The 19,160-nt window shown below is 32.9% G+C and overlaps 1 protein-coding gene across 1 annotated transcript in view; it reads right to left on the bottom strand.

Annotated features, from left to right (window-relative positions):
- Positions 1-19,160, bottom strand: part of LOC138695280 (uncharacterized) — an 815,404-nt gene that overhangs the window by 289,202 nt on the left and 507,042 nt on the right. The window lies entirely within an intron of this gene.

The following is a 19,160-nucleotide window of genomic DNA, read 5'->3' as shown; positions in this document are numbered from 1 at the left end:
CGGAAATTACTGATGCAGTGTTGTTTAAAATCGTATTTTGGGTGGTAGCCATTGGTTTTGAGTAAAATTATAGTTGCTTGCAATTTTAAAGGGATTTGTATATTTCGAATGGAATCAAGAGCCGGTATGTTAGTGGGAGTTCGCAAAGAGAAGTCTCGCCAAAAAATGGTCAGGCCTTCAGAAAGTTTGCGAACGATCGCAGGAACTCATATCCGGAGAATACGAAGGATGCTTCAGAATTTCCCAGTTCCACATGTTAAGTAAATTTACCGCTTGCATAACCACAAGCAAAATCGTGAGGCACAACGGGATGGGTATTCAAGAGATTTCGGCGTTTTCGGTGCTTTTCTGGCTGTAAATGATTTTGCAAAATGGGACTGTAATGTGCAGCGTCCGCGGCATTCCAATAAATAAAATTAATGAGCGATTAATAACATTCATGATAATATACTACAATAAACATAATTTTGAGTTGATCCTGTTCTTTACTGCAATTCGTTTCGCATTAGGGCGTTGTAGACAATTATTATTTTTATAGTCACTACAAATATGGAGATTAAAAATGAGATCATTACCATACAATTCGCAGAAAACATATCACGTACTCCTCCATCTCATATTAGCAGATTACATTAATCGCCGCTAGGAAGGGAATGAGTACGATAGAAGCAATTGCACTGCTGCGAACAATCGGCGAAAGTTACTAGAGAAAAACAAAGAAGTGGATGTAGTATTTGTGAATATGAAAAAGACTTTTGACAGAGTACATTGGAATAAACTTATGGGAATTTTGAAGAAAATTGGTGAGGAGTTATGTAAAGGTGACGGAACCATTCAGAGAGGTACTCTTTAGAAATATATAGGCCAATACAACAGTTATAGTGCAGTCAATTAGAATCTTAGAGGAAAGTGTTGCGTCGAATTCTAGAGATGTGGCAAAGGCTACGTGATACTGTGGAATATTACTTTTAATAACTGTATATATGTAAATTATTGTTAATAAATAAATATTTGTTGTTAATTAAAAGTGTTGCCTTATTTTCGAGTGACACATGCATGTACGTTATCTTTAAGACCATGGTGACATATTAAAAGCATGCTTGTCCGCAACTTCTTTTGCGTTACTATGTTTTTCAGTTCAACTGTAATATCAAAACACTACAACTCTCAAGATAGTGTGCATATTAGAGATCGAATAAACTGTTCTTTTTAAGAAACAGTTTCATAAGAATATTACATTTACAACATAAGTGGCAATCGTTCCAAGTGTTTCAACGTCTCATCTGCTTCAGGAACATGTTTCAAAGCCCTTGAATCGTCTTTAAATCAGCTGTTCAGTGTATTATGACGACGAAAGCTATTTTTCGTAGGTTACTGTTAAAGAGTACAGTAAATAACTACAATCCAAAATGAATAGATTTTAGTAAAAATAACGCATATAGCCCTAGGAGAGTTTAATAACAATAAGACATTAGGCGATAATATTTTTCGCGGTATATCAATAATTAACACTATGTTTGGGCACCATGAACATATATCAATGGGCGGCTAATAATAATTAATATCAGATTTATTAGGGAATTTCATTCTTACAATTAAATTGCGCGGTCCTACATAGGCTACTGTTGCACGAAGGCCGTGTGAAACATCGATATTATATCTACTTTCGATTGAAGGTCGATGATTGCGCTGCACATGGACTTTGCAGACAGCAAGGAATAGGGAATCTGTTAATACTTTTTGGAACATTTGCAACAGGTTATTTCACGAAACTATTTCGATACGAAACAGTTTTAATTGTGAAAGAGTTTAAAAAAAAAACTGTTCCAACTTTTTACCCATCTCTAGTGTATATTTGCAAGAATTTAGCAGCACATGATAGAAGACATGTGATGAAACATTTCTCAGCTGAAAACTCAGTTTGGTCAAAAAGTGACTTACAACGTTTCTCGTGGCAGCCCTGTCAATTCTCTGTAACCGAGAAAACAAAGGATAAAGTATAGATATTTCTCGTGGAAACAAGAGAAGATTGCGTCTTTGTTACCACTGAAATAAACCTGAATTAAATTTGTTTGTATTGAAATGGAACAATATAATATTTCTTTTTGCACGAGATCGGGAAACAAATTCGCATCAATCTACAGAAATAAATTACAAAGGACTTGTATTACTAACACTGAGAAACGGGAAACAAGCGAGATCTGTAATTACAAAGTTTGTAGTGGAAAGAGTCTCACCCACCGTGCAGTATCAGATTTATGGGAAGCAGGGGAAAAAGACAAGAGAGGGCGTGAAAGCAAGGTGAACTTGTCAAGATACTTTCAAGCGTAGGAGTACCAACCTCTCTACAAAACAAACCAGAGTCAATGAAGAAGAAGTGCCGGTCGCATAGAGAGGTCCGTTGATTCAGTGGAAGTACTTTGGCCATACAAAACCAGATGACTCTGATGGATGTGGCACTCAAACACAATGCATCACAAAGTCAGAGAATGTCCCTAGGGGCGCTCGGGAGTCAAGTTTCAAACACAAACATAGCATGGCACTCGTGACATATACCTACATTTAAATGATTTATTCAGCGACACACTATAGCTTATAAGTGCGGCGGACTGAGGTGCATAATGTTCTAGTTTGTTACAGTATTTAAGCTACAAATTTCTACAACACGTGCTGTCAAAATATCAGTCAAATGTGACGAAAGAAACACTGTAAAAAATAATTCTAGATCGCCATGTATCAACGTCGGATAGTGTGACTACCAGTTAAGCATATCTACGGTATATCGACCTCGGTTAAAGCTTAAAGAGGAGGTTAACCACGGTAATCTGAAGGCAGGGCGCACACTTATCTAACAAAATTGCTTTCAGCAGAATCATTTTTGCTCAAAGCATTTTTTTTTTTGCTGAAACAGAAACAATTTTACTTTTCCAAAAAGAACACTGCTTAAAGACGTTTTTTTTTTTTTTCGTATTTTAGCAGTGATAGAAAAAAAAAGTTTGCTTTCTAAAACATTAGAGCAACGGGAGACAAGAAACAGAAATCAGTCTCCCAATGGCGGTGGAGGATGATGTAGTCGTAGTGTTATGGAATTGGATGGAAATTGCTTGTGCAGAAGACCCAGACTAACATCTGTGGATGGCACCCGATAAATGGAAAACGAAGCAAAGAAATAACTTTGCAGAACTTTATTAATGAACGGAGTCAGGAATGAGGATGAGGATATGTATATATGTGTGTGTGTGTATGTATGTATGTATGTATCAGGCGCGTCCATAAAGTAACTTTCCCACTCGTCCCACAGCTAGCAAACCATAGCCTATGTTGCGCGAAGCGACTGAGTGTACGTGACAGAGCAGTGATGTCAAAGCAAGCGCATTTTTCTGACCTTGACGTCGTGCGCGGGCAGCAAGTGCTACGTATGGAAAGAAGAAGGGTTGTGTATGTGAATAAGCAACCTGATGGATTAAGAAAACAGTGGTGCACAAACTTCAAACGGAACGTGAAATTTTATGTCGTTATTTTTATATGGCTTCTTTCTGTTTAATATTATCTATATTGTCTGTAAAACAAAAGTATTAACACTGATTTCTTAATATTGCACTTGTGTTTTAAATCTTAATAACATAATAGAGAGTTAAGAAGGAATATTCACTTAAATTCCATAGTAGTATAATATTATACTGTATTAAGTGTATGAAACACATCATTAATAAAGAAAGTGATATTCCAAAGAAAGAGATTGAGTATGACATGATAAGTTGGAATTTATATTGATGGTATCTTTAGCCTTACAAAAGTAATCAATAAACTAATCAAAACAATATTATAGTACAAAGCAAAGTTACCTAGGTGTTGTATCTGTTTTAAGTGTAACTAATATTACATAACAAAACTCTTATCGTATTATGCTTTTAAGGTGATATTTGTGAGCAACTTCCTATCATCAGAATATTAAATTATTTTCTCGAAATCTGCTGAAGCTATAGAGCTGACATTTTTACAACACAAGGGCACGTATCTTTTGCTTATGATGTAACAGTAGTTGTTTTGTTAATTCATTTCCTTACAAACAATTTCCATGCGGATATTTTCAAAATTTTCAATACACTATCTTCAGTAATACGTATAGTATACGGTATATTACATTTACGAAAAGATTCTGTAAGGCTACTAAATAAATAGGCCTATAACTGAAAATTTCACTTTTCTATACGAAAAGTTGAGAAAATATTTATTTTGAATAAAAAAATTAAACTAGTGAAAAATGAGCATTAAAATTAAAACTTACATTCTTATAATGCATTTATACTTCTCAGGCAAATCTAAAAATTAACATGGATTCAGTTTTAATAAGTTCTCTTCCCTTTATCTATTGAATCAGTGCTGGCCATCCTTGAATATAGCTCGACCAAGCGGCATAAACCACCTCTTTTGTCTGTCTCTTTCCTTTCCGCTGTAAAGCGCTTAGGCTCTCCTGGGCTCTATAGCGCGCGCTTGCTCCTGTGGGCATCAATTGAGATGCCTGTGATAGAGTAATGTCCTGGCATGGCGCATGCGCTAGCAGAAATTTCCGAGTGCTCTCAGTACCGGTAGCTTCGTTGCATTGGTTGAAGATGGACGTTCCTATTCCAGCTCCCGCCGCGTGAAGTGCGGTCAGTGATAAAGTTTTTGAATGCACAGGGCATAGCGCCGATTGAAATTGATCGTCAGGTGTGCCAGGTCTATGGGCAAGGAGATGGTGCGTTGCTGCTGTAGACAATTTTCAGCAGGACGCCAAAATGTGTATGACGAGGAGCGCAGTGGGAGGCCAACCACCATCACAGACGACCTTGTGGAGCAACGCACCATCTGCTTGCTCATGACGTTAGGCGCATAGTCCTGGCACAGCTGACGATCAATTTCGATCGGCGCTACGCTCTGTGCATTCAAAAACTTTATCACTGACCGCACTTCACGTGTATCTTGTACCAAAATGTAATTACATGCACCAAATCTCTACGCTCATGTTAGCCCCTCGTTCTATCATAACTTTCAAAAACAAAAATTCCAATACCTATCTAAACAAAAAAGTTATAATAGGTGCATAAGATAAATGGGACACTCTGTATATTATGTGTGTATCTGTGTAAGGGATTTCGTTTCATCTTCTTCGCTGAAGACCACACACGACACTAGAACTCTTTTTGATTATACACGTGAAAGGCTGGAGGAGATGACACCCAAAGCTAACCTGAACTTCCACTCAACCATACAGCTTCTCTATATATGTTTCAATTGCAAGATCAGATAGAAGAAACACTTTAAAATGGCGGACGAAATGTTCTTTCGGAAGTGAAAGGGAAGTGATAGAGAAGGGAAAGTCTGGACGCAGAAATGGAATGGGCATGTTGTGAAAAGGCGATATCAAGGGACCACGTGTCATATAACTTCACCACCAATGGACACAGGGATGCCACAACTCGGCGATTACAACACCAACAAAGGAGCAGGAGAATTACGTCTCAATTTTGTAGAAAGAATCACAAAAACGTATGACAGATATTAATTTAAATACAGATAAGTAAAAAATTAATTGTTTACAACAGCTGTAGAGTTGATGGTGAGTGAAAAGGAAGTCTACAACATCTACAGGTCATGAAAAAATGCGTTGGGAAGGGATGCGTACTGTAAGAACTAAGCATACGCAGTATGTTGCAATTGAAACTTGGAAAATTCAGGTGCCTCAAATATTTTTTCTGGGTCTGTACTCATTGGAACCCTTAACATTATTATTGGTTTTAGGCCTAACGTTCTGTGATAATTTGACAAAAATATGTTAGACATTATTAAATAGGCTTATGTCATTAAGTCATTTTGCTCAATTCAAAGTGTTATAAGAAGGGTATGGAATAGAATAGAATAGAATGTTTTGTTTTCGCTGGCAGATTTAAGGCCATAAGGCATTCTCTTCCACTCAACTAGCTTTAATCAATACAATAGTGACATACATATTTAAATTACGAATATTTACAATACACTTAAAAGATTCTCCAGCAATATTCTTCAGTTGTTTTAACGACAATACATGTTTATTTAAATTGAGATAAACCTATGAGATAAAGTAATAACTTTATTTATGAGGTAATTTAATTCAATTCAGTCTATATGCAATATGTAATGAACTATAATTAATTTGAGATAGCTAGTTGGTTAAAATGATGGGAATTAATTTAATATAAGTTTAGTAGAAAGGTAGAACTATGTGATAGGGAGAAAAAATATAAATCTAAAATATATTTATATAATGAGAATATTAATGTAATGAAATTTTGCCATTAGAGGTTTTCTATTCTATTTAGGGAAATTAATGGTAATAATAAGAATTGACAGATGTTAGTTTCATTGTAACAAATATTAATCAGTAATTAATCTGTTAAGTAAGAATTTATGTAATTCTGACCTAAATGAAGTTATTTTCCAACAACTCCTTACATCACTCGGTAGCGAATTCCAATTTCTAGCAACTGAAACTGTATAGGATGAAGAATATAAAGATGTCTTGTGGTAGGGTATAATGAGTAAATTGTTACGATGAGACTTGGTACTTAGCTGATGATATGCGGGTACATCTTGAAAACGAGAAGCCAAATAGATTGGGGTAGCGGTGCGCAGAATTTGAAATAAGAGAATAAGAGAATGCAGGGCTTGTCGGTCACTTAGTTTTAGCCAAGACCGATTTTGGAAAGACGGGGAAACATGATCATACCTACGAATATTGCAAACATAACGGACGCACGCATTATGCACACGTTGTAGCCTGCTGCTCAAATTTGCATGTAGGTTACTTAATATAACATCGCAGTAGTCGAAGTGTGGCATCACGAGTGTTTGTACAAGGATTAATTTTAATTTATCAGGAAGAAAGTGCTTCAGTCTCTTTAATGAGTGAATAATAGAAACTATTTTATTAGAAGTGTGATTCACTTGTTCATTCCATTCCAGGTGACAATCCATATAAATGCCAAGGTTCTTCACAGTCGAGCTGTATGAAATAGTAGTATTATTTACAATTATCGGTGGCAAATTTTGTTTGTCACACTTAGATCTTTGGGTAGGTCTACAGAAGAAAATTCTAGACACGAACTTTCATCATTCGTACCACTTGATTCGTAATAAAATTGTTGTGAGCAGCGTCTAAGTACCAGGAAGGACGAAACTTCTCTGAAAAAGCGATGCTTAGATTGCTTAGTCATGGAACACCGAACAATAATTGGTTTCTGGCATTAATTCTGCTTTCCATTTTCTGCACTGTGATCTCAATGTGTTTATCATAGGAATATTATAAAATCATAAACTGTATTGGCGTAGGTATTATAAAATGCCGGCATATTACTGATTTTAAAGTTATTTTATTTTGTTTATATGGCGTTTATATGTGTAATACTTACAATTCTCTGTCTTTAAGCTGTAATTCTCAATTAGATTTCAGTTTATCAATTAAAAACTTTTATACAATTTTAAAAATAACTATATTTCCTTTGGTATTTAAATTATGAATAAATTTTTATAATGTCTTCATCTAATTTTGAAATAATTCTGTATTATTGTATTGACATTTCGCATTAATATTAACTGCAATATTATATTCTAGTATCTATTATCTATCCTCCTTTCTTTCGTTTGTGTTGCTTGTTTTGTTTTTCCACTAAATTATTATGTATTTTTATATAAATTGTATCAATGTAAGCCACCTATAGTTGGAAGCTTGCTTCTGTTGGTAGTGAAGTTTCAGTAAATGAATGTATGAATGAATGAATGAATAAATAAATAAATAAATAAATAAATAAATAAACAAATAAACAAATGAACGAATGAATGAATCAATAAATGAACGAATAAATTATTGAATAAACCTATAAATGAATAAATTATTAAATAAATAAATAGCTAAATAAATAATTAAATAAATATATAAATTACATAAATAAATGAATAAATAAATAAATATATAAATAAAAAATTGAATAAAAATAAATGGAAAATGGATAAATGAATGAATGAATGAATGAATGAATAGATGAATAAATAAATAAATAAATAATTAAATTAATTATATTAATAAATTATTAAATATATAAATATATATAAATAAATGAATAAATGTATAAATAAATAAATAAATGAATGAATAAATGAGTAAATAAATAACTGAATAAATGAATGAATAAGTAAATGAATGAATAAATCAATGAATGAATATATGATTGAATAAATGAATGAATGAATGAATGAATAGATAAATAAATAATTAAATAAATAACAAAACAAATTAATAAATAAAATAAATAACTAATAAATAAATATGTATATAAATATAGAAATATATATAAATAAGTAAATAATTTAATAAATATTAAAACTTATTGTCAACGCTTAATGTCTGAATGTCTTTATCAAAGAAAAGTGTTTATAGGCTTATTTAGATTAATTCTATAAAAGGGATTATTTGAATTATCTATAACTACTTTTCATATTGTCAACAGTTTAATAAAAGAGCAAGATGGAGGAAAAAAACTTGTACTTTTTAAATGCCTGACATGCAACACCATATACCCATATCATATTAAACGACTGAATATAGTCTGTATTTAATACGCCTGATATATGCCATTATGTATTTAAGTCAGGTTGTAAATTGACTAAATATAGTCAGGCTGATTTAATATGCCTCTAAAATTTCAATGCCCTTGCATAATGAATTATAAATCTACAATAACCCGGCATGTAATGAAATAAATAGACATTATGTAAACGGCTGAATAATCCTGAGTCATTACATGTCTAACAACAATAAAGGCTAATGATATTCTCCTGTACTGTATTTTTAACTAAAAGAAATTACAATTTTACACTGCCGAAACTTTATTATTTGCTGTATACTGTCCACTATACCTGTGTGTGTAGCTGAAAATGCAGTGTAGGGAAGGAAAATATTATTGGCAATGTTTATTTAACATCTGATTCGAATTGATTTCCACCTGGATATCACAAAGCTAAGTCCAAATATTATTATAATGTGATAATAAAATAGACTGCAGGTGATGTATTATAAAAACAATGGGATATTAAAAAATACCATCAGTGTTGATGTGAGCGTTTTGTTATTACAACCGCTATAGCCTACCTGTATTTGCATGTGGCAGAGTTTCCAGGTATTATTTTAGTGGGTTGAGTACAAATTCGAGCACAGACTCTCTGTGACAGAACGCTTTCACAAAACGAATTATGAAAATGCGAAACAAAATAAGTTGAATCAATTTTAATTTTCGTGCCACAAATAACAGTGAAACGCAGCACTATTAGAAACATAAACTATGCTCGGATTGTAGGTAAAGGTATGCCCTACTAAGTTCAGACGAAACATTTAAATTTGTACCATTTTTCAATTTTCTCAACTGAACAATAATTTTGTCCATGAAAAATATATTTCTGCAAAGCTTCATTAATTTTTTTTTCACACATTATTTATAGGTAAAGAGAGGAAAATTGTGCGTTATGCCTTAAGTTTAGTGTCAACGAACTATATTGTTGTCATTCACTTACGTAAACAGCGGAAAGCGAGTACAGTCTGGTAATGAGAACCTCATCACTCCATCCAATAAATCTATAAATACTAGAATGAAGTTATAGTTATTATGATTTAAAAATTTACCTCAAATGTTAACTGCCACCGTCTGGATGATTAAACGATGCATTACACTGAACCACAATATACAACCTTAAATTATCGAAAGAGAGAATTCGATGTCTTTCGCTCAAACGGTTTTTCAACATCGAAAAGCTTCTTTCCGTGGCACAAAATGTTAGAGGTGCAAATGAAAAAAGCACCGTAGTGTGTCGTTTTTCTCTCCACTAAAACGTTACACATAACTGTAAAACCCGTATTTTTTTTTGCAGAATTTGTGGTATTTTTCTTTCATATTTTCACCTCTAAAATGTGAATTATCAAATTTATTGAATGGAATATTTGCAGAAATCATCATATTACATAAATCCACATTAAATTCAGATCGCGTATGTTTTCCATTATTTGATGCCGAAGACGTTTTCGGTATATTTCTTGCTGTTACAATGCCGCTCTATGTAACATTTCCTACGTATTTTAATTTCACATTTGCGCACGGCACAAAAAAAATATTTTCCCCTTGAGGAATAACAATCTTTCTTCCGTGTTTATTTCTTAGATTGTTTAATTCCAAATCCTTCGACTTTAGTATTTTAAATCACTTTTACTTAACACTACCACCTGTACAAAGGCAATAAACAATATTGTTAACACATGGCTTTGTTTCCCATACGACTAGAAGTTGACACTGAACGTCATTTGTTGGTTCCTACTTTTACTGCCGCCCTCTCGTAGTGCATATTATTATGTTATCGCGCATGTACATTGTAACGTCATCCATACGTCAGACCAAACTAACCTGTATCGCTTGGCAAAGCACATTTTTCCGCCCTCTATTTATAGGACTACATACACAAATTTTCAGCTGATTGGTCAATATTTTCCACATTTTTAAAAAGATACGTCATAAAAATCAATTTTAATAGTTTTTTGTCTCGTAAAAAATTGCATTTAAAAATAATTTTTGATATAACTTTCGACATATTGCCATTAATAATTATCATTTGCATGGAAATTATAATTGTGTGCTGGGTCCCCCAGCAAAAATCATAATCTGGGCCCCCTTTCTTACTGCCATTTTTTCACATTTTCATAATTTTATTTTTTACATCTAATTGAATAAAACAATTTTATTTAGCATAGCAAAATAGTTCATTTTTAAACAAAATTACATGAACAGAAAAAAAATCATATAAGTACTATTTTACTAAGGCTATAATTACATAATAACTACAGTGGCTTGTGAAGCAAATGCTGCAAATTAGGTCTATAAGAAGGTCAAATAAAAATTGTTCAGACTTCTTTTCAATGAAGAATAAGAGACATTTTGAAAGTTATTTGCTTCCATAATAGAGAAACATGCTCGCTCTGAATGTTTTTATGCCAAATACTTTTACTTGAACCTATCCATCTCAGGTGAATGCTGGAACTTTACTTTTTCCGTTCTTTTTCCGATACCTGTGAATGCTGTACATCATTTTGGCCATGTAAAACGTTAGCATATGTTGAATCAATGACGTATAATTTTCCATAAGCTCATAATGAATTGTAAATGGCGGAAGGTCAGAGAAGTAAGTTATTTATGTATTATCCCGTATATTTTTAGCAGTATAGGCTGTTGTGAGGAATCTATTGCTGAGATGCGGAAAATGAGGCGAATGATATGTCAGAGTTGTAGAATCTTATATGCACCCGAAATAAAATTGTTTTGATAATACATTTTGATTCTGCGCACACTATTTTTAACACTTGAATATAAGTAATTGATTAATTAGAGGACTTACTCGTGTTAATTATGTAAGTTTGTGCGGCTTACAGCTGTTTCGGTGCTTATCTAGTAGGCTCTGAGGATGGTGTGATAAGCACCGAAACAGCTGTAAGCCGCACAAACTTACATAATTAAAACGAGTAAGTCCGCTAGTTAATCAATTACCTAAAATTGTTTGCCGTAAATCGTTAGCAATTTCAGTGTTTCATTCGTTGCTGGTTGCTGTAAATGAACTTACTCATCACGGTAGGAAGAAGTGAAATAGCATTCTATTTTTCTTACAACAAAATATGCTTGGGAGCGATCACAAAATATATAATCGATTAAACCAAAGAAATGTAAAATTAATTTTGATATAGTCTAGTTTAAAGACTCAGCTAAAGTAGGAAACTTGACTCAATTACTATCAAGGAAAATTAGAGAATCACACATAAATATTTACATCACATCGCCATTAAATATATGAAAAACACCCACACCACTTAATTAATAACTGTAAAAATATTTCATTTTAATAACAAAATTGTTACCTTACGTAAGTTTTATAGTTTTCAGTAACATATATCCATTACTCAGAAGGAAGAAGATCTAATTTAAAATATTCTTTCCCTGCGTCTACTTATATAAAACCCCAAAAGGTTTCATTTTCATATTATCATTATAGCATTAATGTGTATAATTAGTGACACATAATTGCATTAACTATAATAATATTTCATTTTTCATGGTAATAATGTCATCAGACATTCATAAGTTTGTAGTTCTTAATATCCAATACACAACTGTACTCGGAAAACTACAGTCCAGAAAATCAGACCTGTAAATTATTTTTTATACGTTATCAAAAAATTACAGAAATGAAGATCGATATATTGGCATTATGATGGCAAAGAACATGAACCATCTGAACTCTAGATAAATGTCAGCAATCCTGCAGGTCAAGGCCTTCGTGTAATAGCCTATTGTTGTGTAGTGTGTGTTTTGTTTTATTTTGAAATGCAATTAGTTCTCAAAACTGACGAAAGATGGATTTTGGAAAATAGGAAAATTGAGTAGGAAAACGAACGCTTCACTGAAAGTTACTATTTTTCTGAAAATCCTTCGATGCCCAGCTTCAAAATGACCAGTCATTCATTAAAATCCGTTCAACCGTTTTCCCGTAATTTCCATTACCAGTTCAAATTATATATATACCTAAGATAAAATCAATGCGAAGCTTAGTTCAACAAGCACTTTTTCCTTCGGCTTTTTTGAGAAGCAAATAACTCAATCAAATCATGTAATCTTTGGGGCTTTTCAAATTCAATACTTAGTATACCGAGAGCGCTAAGTCTTTCTTGAGTCATGTACTGAAACACTGGGATTCGTTCTACCACAGGTAGTCTATTATAGTCAATTTCGAAGGAGATTTTTCAAGTTTTTTCCTTTTGCGCTTTTCTGCATCACATAAATGTTCATAATTACAAAAGGTTTCATTGTCACAAAACACGAGAAAAATGATGAATTAAATCTAGTAACAAGCAGACGTGTTGCTATACAAAACTTCTTTATTTCAATGTTCGTTTACTGTGTATATGCTGCACTACGGCTGGCAACATGACGACATGAAAATACACCACGAGAAATAATGTCTCTAACCATAAAAATCACTCTGTCACATTTTCAACGATGGCGTCACTGCAGTATGGTTGTGGGCGAGTCTACTGAGGCAATCGACGGGGGTGTATGATACCAGCTGGATCATCGTATGTGCATCCTCGGGTCCAGTGATGGTGGTCGTTAGCACAGATTTCCATATGCCAGAGAGTAAAAAGAATGGCTATGCGTTATAGAAAATACATAATATGGGTCTTGAACTGTAATTCCAACTCATTTTCAAATATGCGTCAGTTACCACTGAACGATTTCGGGCCCCCTGGCCTCGGCCCCTCCCCCCGCAACGCTGGGTCTGCGGGGGTGTAAGTTACGCCACTGTGTGTGCAATGTGTGTCTAAAAAAAATTGTTTATATTATTGTAGCTGTAGTGCGAATAAAAATTGTCACGACTGTACAAATTACTTTAAAAACTCCCTTTAAAATCCTAATGAGATATCATTCATGCCAAATAAGTTGAAGGAGGCGTGGAAAAAAATTCGTGCAGCTAGCGCAGAATTTGTGGATGGGGAAAGGTTTTGAACAGAATCTAGAAACAAATAAAAAATGCAGCTAAACAGAAGAAACTACGGGGGAATTAAAGCCATATTTAAAATGCCTACTGAAACAAGAGTTCTAAGGGACGCAAGTATCTGAAATTTTGCGAACAGCATGTGTAAGCATCGAATTATTATTAAGAGTAAAATAAGAAACTTGAAATTTTTCATGAAAAATTCAATTATTTCAGTATGCCCTGAAATACAGTTTCTCGGATATGATTTTTTTTTTTTTTTTTTTTTTACAATTTTCAATATAGGGAATTACATTTCCCTAAAACTAAGTAAGATAATGCAAAAACATTTTCACCACACATTTTAAACATTGTAGTTTATAGAAATCTGTATTATGTTTTATGTAACTTGAAAACTATACCGAGTCTACTTTTTATATGTGAACTTAAGAAAAAATATTTAAAACAATCAGTTTTCATTCCAAACAACAAATGACAACAAAAAATAAATACACAATTCCATTACTGAATTAATCATGCCAAACAGTGGAACTAGAAGAAACCTTTATTAATTTGGAGGGTTCAGAGCCATAGTCGGCCAAGCGTCATTTATTAAAAACGGAGAAAGCAAGGCTTAAAGTTAAGTGAATACCACAGTTTAATGAAGATTGACCTATCATTTAGTTTTAATGTGTATACTTTATATTACGTGCTATTTGTTTCCATTGAATTATAGTAATGACTTCATTTTAACCTTTGTTTCGTACAGTTTTAGTAAATGGCTCTTGGCTACTATGGTTCTGAACCCTTCATTTATAGTTTTTATTATTTAACACTGACGCCAAATTTACAATCTTTCTGCAATATAAAAACAAATGAATGTTATTAATTCTTATGTAATCCGATTTATTGGCAACATATGAATTTTTCTATTTCATTTTATGTACAAAATTTACAAACCAAAAGAATCTAAAACTTTAAATATCTTATAAGTCTAATCAAAGGAATTATTATTTAAAATTTCGTTGAAATCAGATTAAAATTGTGGATATTTCAAAAGTTGTAGAACATACCGGAGGGACGTATGCGAAGACTGCTGAAGTAAAATTTAGGTATTTATAACTCAAGTTATTTTCAGGATAATATAAATAAATTTTAACACACACGAACAAATACATGTTTATGGAATTTGTCTATGATTTTGAAGAAAATTTATTAATAATATACATTTTTACGAAAATTAATTTTTACGTAAAACCATCACAGTTACAAGGATCGCTTTCTCAAAGCCTACCGCTGCTATGAACTTGAATTATGATTATTAAGAAAAAATTTCTCTATGTACATATCTTAAATTTTAAGAATTTTTTTTTCAAAATTATAAGGCTGAATATTTTCATTCTCAATTCATTCATTCATTCATTCATTCATAGTATTCTGCACAAGGACAGGTCTTTCACTGCAAATCCAGCTTTATTCAATCTTTCCTACTTTCTACCTTCCTCTTTGTCTCCTCATAAGATATCTTAATGTCGTCTATCATCTGATATCTTTTTCTTTTCCGAACTCTTCTTCTGTTCACCATTCATTCCAGTGCATCGTTTAGTAGGCACTTTCTTGTCCGCCAGTGACCCAACCAATTCTTTTTTGTCTTCCTCGTCAGTTTCAGCATCATTCTTTCTTCTCCCACTCTTTCCAATCCAACTTCATTTCTTATTCTGTCTGTTCATTTTGCACGTTCCATTCTCCATATCCACATTTCAAATGCTTCTAGTCCTTTCTCTTCATTTTGTCTTAATGTCCATGTTTCTGCCTCCAACAATGCCACACTCCACACAAAGCAAAAGTCTATTTCTTAGTTCTTGTTCCAGAGGGCCGCAGAAGATGATCCTTTTCCTATTAAACGCTTCCTTTGGCATTGCTATTCATTTTTTTACTTCCTGGCAGCGGTTCATATTACCGTTTATAGTAGGCCTACACCCAAGTACTTGAAGCTGTCCATTTACTCTACAGCCTCATTTGGAAATCGCAAGTTTATATTCTTTATTTTTCTTCCTATAACCATGGTTTTCGTCTTATTTGCATTTATCTCCATCTCATACTGCTCACTATTAATATACTTAGTTATATTCCATTCTTATGGAACATGGGAATATCTAATGTAGAGTTTAAGACAACTGTGCTGCAAATTTCATATAAATTGTTCCAATAGTTTAGGAAGAAAACTTCCTTATATACTAAAAAATGTAAATTACGGAAATGAAGAAAGACATTTCTTACTACATAAATACAGTATATGAAAACTTTACAAAACAACGTGTTTACTCCTTTGTTTAAAAGAGAATCAGGAATTGCGCTGGTAGCCATGTTGTCACAGGCATCTTGTATCATGCAGCAAAACGTTCTGAATGTATGCCGGTCCAAATTGAAAAAGAAAGTAATTTTTTTTTTATTTTCTCCAAATTGTCCTACACGTCAGGAAGAAAGCTTACCCTGTGCAAGATAAAACAAACATAATTTTAGACACATTTGTAGATTGAATGTATATATGAAACTTGGAGAATATATTCTTAAAATATCAAACTAAATTATGCAATATTTTGGCTTGAAGATAGCATGTCAAGTACATGCGCGAATATAATAATAATAATAATAATAATAATAATAATAATAATAATAATAATAATAAAATAATAAATTTAGCTTCCCATGTGAAAAGGTTGCCAGATTTGACAAAGCGTATTACATATAATTTGGAAACACACCTAAAAGGTAAAAATGATATATATTTGAAACGGTTAGAGAATCGAATATACAAAATGTCAGAAAAATTTACACCTAAGTAGCGTTTGTGCTCATTTACAGTTAAGAAAGAGAGGGAAAAAGTATCATCAGATATACCGCTAGAAAAATAATAGTACGGATTTATTGGGATTGATATCTAAACCAATTAACAGCCATCGGTTAAGATAACTTGAATTTTCCATTATCACTCCCATACAAATGATTTCTCAATATCTGAACCGATACTTTGAGGGCACTGATGGCTATTTCCTTCACAATGTTGTGTGTTAGCCCCAGGTTTTTTTCATTTGTTGGCAAAGAAGGAGGGTATGGTACCTCGTGCTCCCACCATCAGACCTATTACATCAATGTGGGACAGGCTATATTTATCTTTATAGAACGGGATTGTTGGTTCATAGATCTGTTTCTTTTCACTGTCCACCTCATGCGGTTGATCTGCATGTGTCTCAAATCTGATGGTGGGATCGAGAATGTATGCCGAGTTGTTCTTAATGGCAATGATATCAATTCGCCGAACACTTCCTTGTGTGGCTAGTCCCTGCACCTCTTGATGGACTCCAAAATCCGCTATGTGTTTTATAAAGATTTTGCAGGAGAAAAGAAAGAACATCGTCACTTTTAAGTCCCTCGATTTTCGGAGCTACTTTCGGTATAATTTCAAAAATTACACGACGAATTATTAAATGAGGTCCGTTCCAAAGTGTATTAAGTCCACCGATGAAATTTTTTCAGGAGAGAAGAGAAACTGTTTATGTACCAAATAAGGGACGTAAATTAAAATACTAAAATTATTAATTACTGGAAGAACTTAATTTATCAGAATCAATTATATTTGAAATCACTTTTACATCAGACTATCCTTAAATTAAAAAAAAAGATATCATGGACATAATACGGTTTGACGTGACCATAAAAAACACTTTCTTCTTCAATAGTTGTAAAAATTCAATCAAATTAGTTGTATAAGTAACAGGTAACATTTCTTGGTTTACACCTATGTAATATTGAATCATAAATGTTCATTAATGCTCACGATCTTGATCAGCATTCTTTTTGTTGATAAAACGCTTTCCTTGACCCTGCGTACATCATTCATGTTCGAGAATTGGACAACAGTGGAACCGAACTTCCCTATGCTAGCATGGTGGTTCGAACAGTGTTAAATCAGGATTCTTAACAATGTTTCTACAGATTGAAACAAGAATGCCCTGTTATACGTTACATGATTATTGTAGAAAAGTTTTTAATGGAAATAGGTCCCCTATACACCTATTAATTATTTAAAAAGGTGGTAAAATTATTATACCAAAGTTCACTTTGTTGCTATTTTTTGTTTTCTTCTTCAGTCTTTTCCTGCTTTCTCTGCAATTCTCACCTATAGGCCCGACAAGTGACATATTTAACAAAGTCTATATTTATGCCAAAATTGTAAATTTTTTTTCAAATAACACCTAAATAACGTTATTTGGACCTTTAGCTACTGTTTTTACAACTTTCAGTGTCAACAGTCTGACAAGTTTGGTATATAATATATGATTCTTCATTGTTATGCAGTGGCTCCTAAATTCGTGACAGGGATCCATATTCCGTGATAGTGGTTTCCTAATTCCGTGAGTGATATCCTAATTCCGTGATACTAAAATAATCCTCATTAACTGTTCAGAATACAAATGTGTATTTGGAGAAATACATTAGAGTCATGGTAGCCTATATTGTTTTAATATGGTATATTGTTTTAATATGGCATATTGTTTAAGCAAGAAATTACAACATAGAAAAAGGGCCTAAGTGACAAATTTCATAGGAAATATTTGTGTAACTACACTATAAGAATACATATTACATATTAATATATTATAAACAAAATACACTGAAATTTAAATTCAATACAAAATTAAATTTGAATAAATTAAATTATAACACAATTATTTCTCATTATTTATATTCCTAACAACATCAGTAATTAAGTTAAATATATGCCCTATTATTTTATTACAATTATAATGGAAGTTTTCTATAACTTATTTCTATTATTATTTCCACGAACTATTTTCTTTCACAGACATTAATTTTCATAATTTAGCGTTGGCATCACTGGTCGAGTAACCCAGGAAGGAGAAATATGAAAATAAAACCGAAAAACCTGTACCATTGTTATTGTCTCACAATGTTCAAATAATCATACATATTGATTCCGCTGACTATAATCTACAGTAATATATCATTTTTATAATGCTATATTAATTCTCACCTCAAATATAAAATGTTTCTTCAGGAGCGGTCACAATAGAAAGAAAAACTTACTGGTCAACCACCTTTCACTGAACAAAAGTTCCTGCAGTCGACAGCTTCTATTCAAAAGGCGGGTAGTCAATAGGATAGAAAAAAAGACACCTTCTGGCATCTGTTGGGTATTTCAAAAACTTAAAAGTCAGAGACCACAACTCCATGGCAGTCAATTGAAATTTTATCACGGGTTTAGGGATACCACGGTATTAGGCTCCTTAACCCTACACCGCTCCATCTTTCCATGATGACTAAACGGCATTGTATTAACGAAAATATACGCGCAATTTATAGCCCCTCAACTATGTTGTAAATGATACTGGGACATCATTTTATTTTTACTTTAATTCTTATTGTTCCTGAGTTTTTTAATGTACTTCACTCTCACCCCTTCTACTAATGGAGTTTCAACTGTTCTCAAGGCCGCTTATAGTAAACAGCACTGAGTTACTGAGTATAGTACGTTCCAGAAATATGTTCGCATTTTCCAGTGA

Source organism: Periplaneta americana, chromosome 2, assembly GCF_040183065.1.
Source record: "Periplaneta americana isolate PAMFEO1 chromosome 2, P.americana_PAMFEO1_priV1, whole genome shotgun sequence".
Classification (NCBI taxonomy): Eukaryota; Metazoa; Arthropoda; class Insecta; order Blattodea; family Blattidae; genus Periplaneta; species Periplaneta americana.
Note: the sequence above shows the minus strand (reverse complement) of the source record. Positions and strands in the feature narration are given on the sequence as shown.